The 6,000-nt window shown below is 53.9% G+C and overlaps 1 long non-coding RNA gene across 1 annotated transcript; it reads right to left on the bottom strand.

Moving 5' to 3' along the window:
* Positions 1–259: 259 nt before the first annotated feature.
* On the bottom strand, positions 260–2,155 carry LOC116280478 (uncharacterized). Its single transcript, XR_012072416.1, has 3 exons — positions 2,098–2,155; positions 1,117–1,224; positions 260–663 (listed from the first exon to the last, which is right to left on the bottom strand). It is a non-coding gene; the product is annotated as an uncharacterized lncRNA (long non-coding RNA).
* Positions 2,156–6,000: the final 3,845 nt, after the last annotated feature.

The following is a 6,000-nucleotide window of genomic DNA, read 5'->3' as shown; positions in this document are numbered from 1 at the left end:
CTAATTATTCTGCTGCTAACGTTTATCTTTACATTTTCCCCTGGTATGAAGAGATTCTGTTTATAAAGCATTGTACGGCAAAACGGTCTTACATTTAGACTGAGTTCTCCTTGGTAACCGAGGCAGTTATTACACAGTGATACTAAGCTTTCATCTATATGAATTCTGTATCATTAGCCAAAAATTAGCCTGCACGGCTTGATATAAAATCTTTTTTCCACCTCCCTGATGAAGGCATGTTTTTATTTGGAAAGCCTAACAGAGACACAAAAACAAAACCACATGCAGTTTTGTGCATCACAAACCCTCTGCTGAAAGGAATAAAACCGAGAGCACCCCTGGCGCTATGGGTTGAAGGCTACAGGCATCAGGAGTGCAGACGGCGATGTGACGTTTTAAGCAAACAAATAATTTTTGGGGGCTATCAATCAAGCAAAAATCTGAGTATTTATTATTCTAATTGGATGAGTTAATCTTCTGTGGTTTCAGAATCCCAGTGTTTCAGTGCGATATGTTGTCAAGCCGAGATCTGCCCGCCAACATCATTTTCTTCCACAGCCACCTTGGCACTGGCCGGGTGTCTGGCTGTGTGTCTGGGGCAGGAGGTGGTGCCACAGAGGAAGTCCTTGCCCTGGGGAGCTGATATTCTGGTGGAGGAGAAAGCTGACGAACAAAAAAGCAAATTGCAAGAAGATACTTCTCAGGGAGGATATAGCTCAGTGGTAGAGCATGTGCTTAGCATGCACTAGGTCCTGGGTCCAATCCTCAGTACCTCCATTAAAAAAAAAAGAGTAAAAATAAATTAAATCAATATATCGATCCCCCCGGCCCTGCCAAACAAACAAAAAAGATACTTCTGAAAGTGGTAAGTGCTCTGAGGGGACGTGCTGGCATTTGGGATAGGAGCACCCTCCTGTGGGGGATTCTCACTCACTCAGGTCGCACTCACTGTGGGCAGCTCCCAGCCAGTGACTGAGCACCTGGGGTCTGACCGAGGCCAGGTCCTGAGGCTGTGGGACCCTCTCCAACAGAGCCATTGGCCCTTAAACCTCCTGCCTGCCTGGTCTTCCTCTCCTGTCACAGGTGTCAGACCAGCATCCCAGCCTGTGGGCTGACCTCGCCTCCTGCTGCCTCTCCCTCTGTCCTCCTGTGGCGTCCCCTGTGACTCCTGCGCATCTGATCTCTTCTTGGCCTCGGCTTCTTGAAAGGACTGAACCAATGATCCTATAAGAACAACTATGAGTATTTAAAAAGTATGTTGTGGCAGAAACATAAAAACAACCCTGGGTCGGGAAGCATCTGAGCTGTGTCTGACTTTACTGACAGGCAGTGAGCCCCGAGGGCTTTCTCCTCACCTTCCTGAGGATTCCTATCATTTAATTAAGAAAGCAGTTGCTGTTCAAAATCATCTTGAGAGGAACAGAAAGGATAAAGAGACTAAATCTTACCATCTGATTGTGACTGGGAGCCAGAGTCACCCGTTGGCTCGATGTAAGACCAAACAAGCCCTCCCCTCAGTTGGAAACAGACGTCCTCTGTAGCCTCTGCCCTGGTTGCATGTATTTGTCTGAACACTCAAGCAATAAAATCATTGTTTAACTAGGAAAAAAAGTCTTTTTAAAAGACATGAATATAGTTTTCTATTTTTAAAAGCTTAAGTTGGCTATAGTGTTACAAATGTACTTCAAGGGAGCAAGAGGGAAAACGTTTATGATACTATGCAGGAATCCAAATGAGATGGGTGCATCTTGGGCTAGGATAATGAGACACGAGCTGGAAAAAGTGGACAGATTCTAGGGGTGTTAGAAGATGGAATTCAGAGGGCTTGGTGGTGTGTGGTGAAGAGGAGGGAGTGAGGTGGTTCAGTGCTGCTCGCTCTTACTGTCAAACTGACATCCTAACGGAAGTAAGTTCTTTCCCTCCCTCCCTCTTATCCTTCCTCCCTCTCTCTTTCTCTCTCTCCCTCCCTCTCTCTCTGTCCCAGCGGAGAACAGGGTCCTGACTAAGCTCCCCTCAGCCTCCCTATGATTCATTTGCTCTCTCTGTAGGATCACCAGGCTCACTGCCCGTCCTCCCACCCCCGCACCCCCCCAATACCTTTGTTCCATTTCAGCTGCCTTTGCAACATTGTAACAGCCAAGCCCAGAGGAACACGTGGAAATCTTAGCTGGAGAATCAGAACTGGGTGTTGCTCAATATGTGGAAAAAATGTGGTGTGTTTCCGCTCCAAGGAACTCAATCCACATGGCAGTCCGTCTGTCAGCAGCACTGAGGCCCTGGAGAAGGGCAGGTGCTGGAAGGCCCGGCCGGGATCTGCCCACCCGGCCCCCGACCCATTTCCAGCTGTGGGGGCCACCTCACACAGACATCACACTCCCCCTGCTTCTGAGCCTTCAGCTGTGTGGGCCCCCTGCCCCGTCCTTTGCCGGGCCAGGCAGGGTTGGGGTGGAGATGGTCCAGGGCCACATGGGAAGGGCCAGGCAGGGAGCTGCCAGCAGTCTGGGGGCACCCAGGGCAAACCCCACCCACTCCCCACTGAGCCACACCTGGGGCATCTGGGGCCCACCCTCTCACGAGCTCGTTACTCCTGTCCCATCACCACTCTTTCCCTCCGGCTGCGGTGGCAAGTCCTGGGAGGGGACCCTGATGGAGTTGCCCTCCCGCCTGCCGCCGAGCGACTCGACTCTGAGGGTCTGCACGTTGTAGCCACTCCCGGTTACACCAAGGCCCCAAGCTGAAGCGCCTTATCCTGGGGGCTGTTGTGCCCAGGGCAGGGGGCTCAGACGTCCTCTCCCGCTCGGGGCCCACAGCCCCTCCCCCAAAACAGCACCGACTTTTCTCTGAGAAAGAAGGCAAGCCCTGATAGCAGGGGCTGGTGTGTGAGCTGAAGGGACAGCGGGAGAGTGAAGCACCCGACGGCCCAGAAGCAAGCCGGGCGTGGCTTTAGGAATCACTTTCATCTTGAACATATTCTTTATGGATCCGATGGTGCTGCTCGAGTGTTCACTTAAGTCTCATTTCCTGCGATGGAAGGAATCGTATCCTGCACAATTATGCCTATAATTAAATGCAAATTCTGGAATGTAGAACAGTGTCAGGATGACGCCCCTTCAACACTGGCATAAAAATCTAATGTATTGAACTTTTTAGGCACGTGAATCTTATCTTTGCCTGGACTGACCATGGGCCCCATGCGGGGAGGGACATGTGGGCGTCCTGGCCCTTTGGCTTGTTTTCCCCGGCTCTGCCTCTGAGTAGGTATTGGACTCTGTCGCCCCCTCACTGGCACAGCCTTCTCCTCTGGACACTGGTCATTTTTGACCTCACTGGGCGCCTCTGACTGGAGACCCGTAGGGGTCAGAATGGTTCTGCCATGTCTGGTGTCCCCGAGGTACCCCAGCCAAGCTGCCCTTCGGGGACAAGTGGGATGATGCTGGCTTCAGTGTCTGTGCTTTGTAGTGGATGGAGCTGTGTGGTGTGGTGACCCAGCCAGAGGGGAGGCAAGCCCGCAGGTGGGGCTGGTGCAGGGGAAGCCTGCCAGGGGGGACTGTGGACAGGAGACCCCGGGGTGGAGCTGCCAAGGGGCCAGCCTGAGCCACTGCTGCAGGAAGCTTCGTGGGAGTTGTGGCTCCTCTCCTGGGCAGTTCTGAGAGACGTGGTGGCAATCACTGCTGCTGCTTCCGGGAAAGTCGTGGCTGCTGGAGGGTTTCTTCGGATGGGACCATGTGTGGAACAGGCTGCGTGAGGCTCCGTGTCTCCTTTTAGAATCAGAAGGAGGACAGCCGGTTCTGAGGTTGGGAGCTCAGCGTCGAGGGGGAGAGGGTAGGAAGCAGCGAGGAGAGAGAGAGAGATTTGTAGGCTTCACCACTGCAGGTTTCTAGGTATAAGTAGTGTGACTTGTCTATTTCCAGGGCAAGGTGTGAGATGTCCCATGATAACCAGGCTAGTCCAAAGCTTCCAGGCCGAGGTGGTGGAGGACAGCATGCCTTGTCACGTCTCCCGCCTGCAGCCCCAGTGAATGATAGTGAGGGGGTGACTAAATGTCACAGACTCACAGTCTGTGTAAAGTGTAAAGTGTAAAGTGAATGGAAGGGGGTCCTTCAGAGGATGGGAGATTTCAACACACATGGGAAGGAGGGAGTGGAGGGTGGTCTCAGGTGGAGGAACCTCATGTGGACACTGCAGAGGTCCAGAACCGAGGAGGGGCTGTCAGCCCCGTGGGATGCCCAGGACTCAGGGTTTCCAGGTGGAGAACTCTGTGGCCCTGAAACAGGGGGGCCAAGTGGAAGTGCACCCCTGATTCCCCCTCCTTGGAATTCCTGGCATTAACACTGCTCTGCCTCCAGATGCAAATTCAACCAACCGACCCACCAACCAAGGGTCCTGCTCTGAAGAAACGGAATGAGTTATTTTGGGAGGCCTGAAGTTGGCAGGGCCTCTGCTGGGTACCCCGGAGCCAAGTCCTCACCAGGTGACATTTACTACCCCCTCCCCAGGACCCTGTTCCTGAGGTCCTGAGGGGGTGTTTGCCCCAGTGTGATCACCCAGTGTGATGTCTGCCAGCCCCTTCCCCACGTAGTGTCGGTTGCCCTGCTCCAATGAACAAACCCACAGCCAGGAATTTAAGGAAAGCTGGCGATGTGAAGGAGAAGAGCAAAGAAAAACACTCGGAAAAAATGCAGAAGGAAAGGGCGCTCGGAGATGGAGGTGGCAGCCGTGGAGGCGTGGCCCTCTGCCCCGCTCCCAGACAGCCTGCGTCCTGGGGACAGCTCTGGCTGTGGAGCCTTCAGGCCCTGCCCCGCCTTCACGCTGAGCTCTGTGTTTCACCAGCATCCCCAGCCAGTGCTGCGCAGTGGTGGTTCGGAGCTCACCATTTCTGGCCTGGGTGGGACACCTCTAAGGATGGTGGCTGCACCAGCGCCCCCTGATGGCTGGCTGGGGCGTCCTCAGGGCTGCATGGCCATCTCTGGCTTCTCCTAACCCGCCCTCCTCCCTCCTCTCCTTTCGCAGGAGCCAGGCCTGCATCACCATCTGACGGCTGTCTTGCCTCCTCCTGTCCCTCCTCCCACTTTTTTTTTCACAGATGTGCTGTCCAATTAATCTCCTGCATGTCTGCCTTTGCTTCTGCTTTGCAGAGGACCCAAGAATTGGGACTAGACTGCTCACAACCCGGCTGGCAAGGGGGGCCCCATCCCAAGAGGTGTATGAGCTGTGGATAGTGCCTGGCACAAGGAGGTGTCCCAGATGCCAACAGTTTAATGGTGGTGACTTTGGAGAACGTCCCAGCGAAGGGATGCCCTGACTAGTGTGACGATCAGTCTGTTGGAAACAGGGAGGCAAGCATGCAAATGAGGACATAGGAAAGGCTGGTCATCACTGCATTTGTCCACCAGCGTGTCATTGGGACTCACCCACTGGCAGTGGTGTGGCCAGCACGCTGGACCCTTGGGGTGTGGAGAAAGAGCCATTGTAACGGAAGACCAAGCAGAGAACTAGGAAACACCCCTTCCCCCACTTCAGCCAAAAGGGTGAATCAAGAGGTGTCACGTTGCGGAAGGCGTGCGGGCTGGCCCGGCAGTGCTGCCCTTGAGGATTTAAGACTGCAGGGTTGGTGGTCCCACTCATATCTCTGTTTATAGGTCATGGAGCCGGGAGTACCCAGGGCGGTCCATCTTAACATGGAGATGGTACAGCTGGGATGGAGCCTGAGTGAGACCAGAGGGCACTGCTTACAGCTTCTGGGGGCTCCAGGTGTCCCTTCGTTTGTGGCCACATCACGTGGTCTCTGCCTCCTTTTCCTCCCCCTTCTCCCTGTGTCTTTCTCTCCAGCCTCTTATAAAAATATTGCCCCTTGCATTCAGGGCCCACCCAGGGAATCCAGGATCCTCTCATCTCAAAATCCTTAATTACATCTCCAAAGCTCTTTTCCCAAGTAGGGTCCTGTTCTGAGGTTCTGGGGGTTGAGACCTGGACACAACCTCTGGGGGCCACCATTCGAGC

The sequence above is a fragment of the Vicugna pacos genome, chromosome 5 (assembly GCF_048564905.1).
Source record: "Vicugna pacos chromosome 5, VicPac4, whole genome shotgun sequence".
NCBI classification, from domain to species: Eukaryota; Metazoa; Chordata; class Mammalia; order Artiodactyla; family Camelidae; genus Vicugna; species Vicugna pacos.
This window is presented reverse-complemented; position numbering and strand designations above follow the sequence as displayed.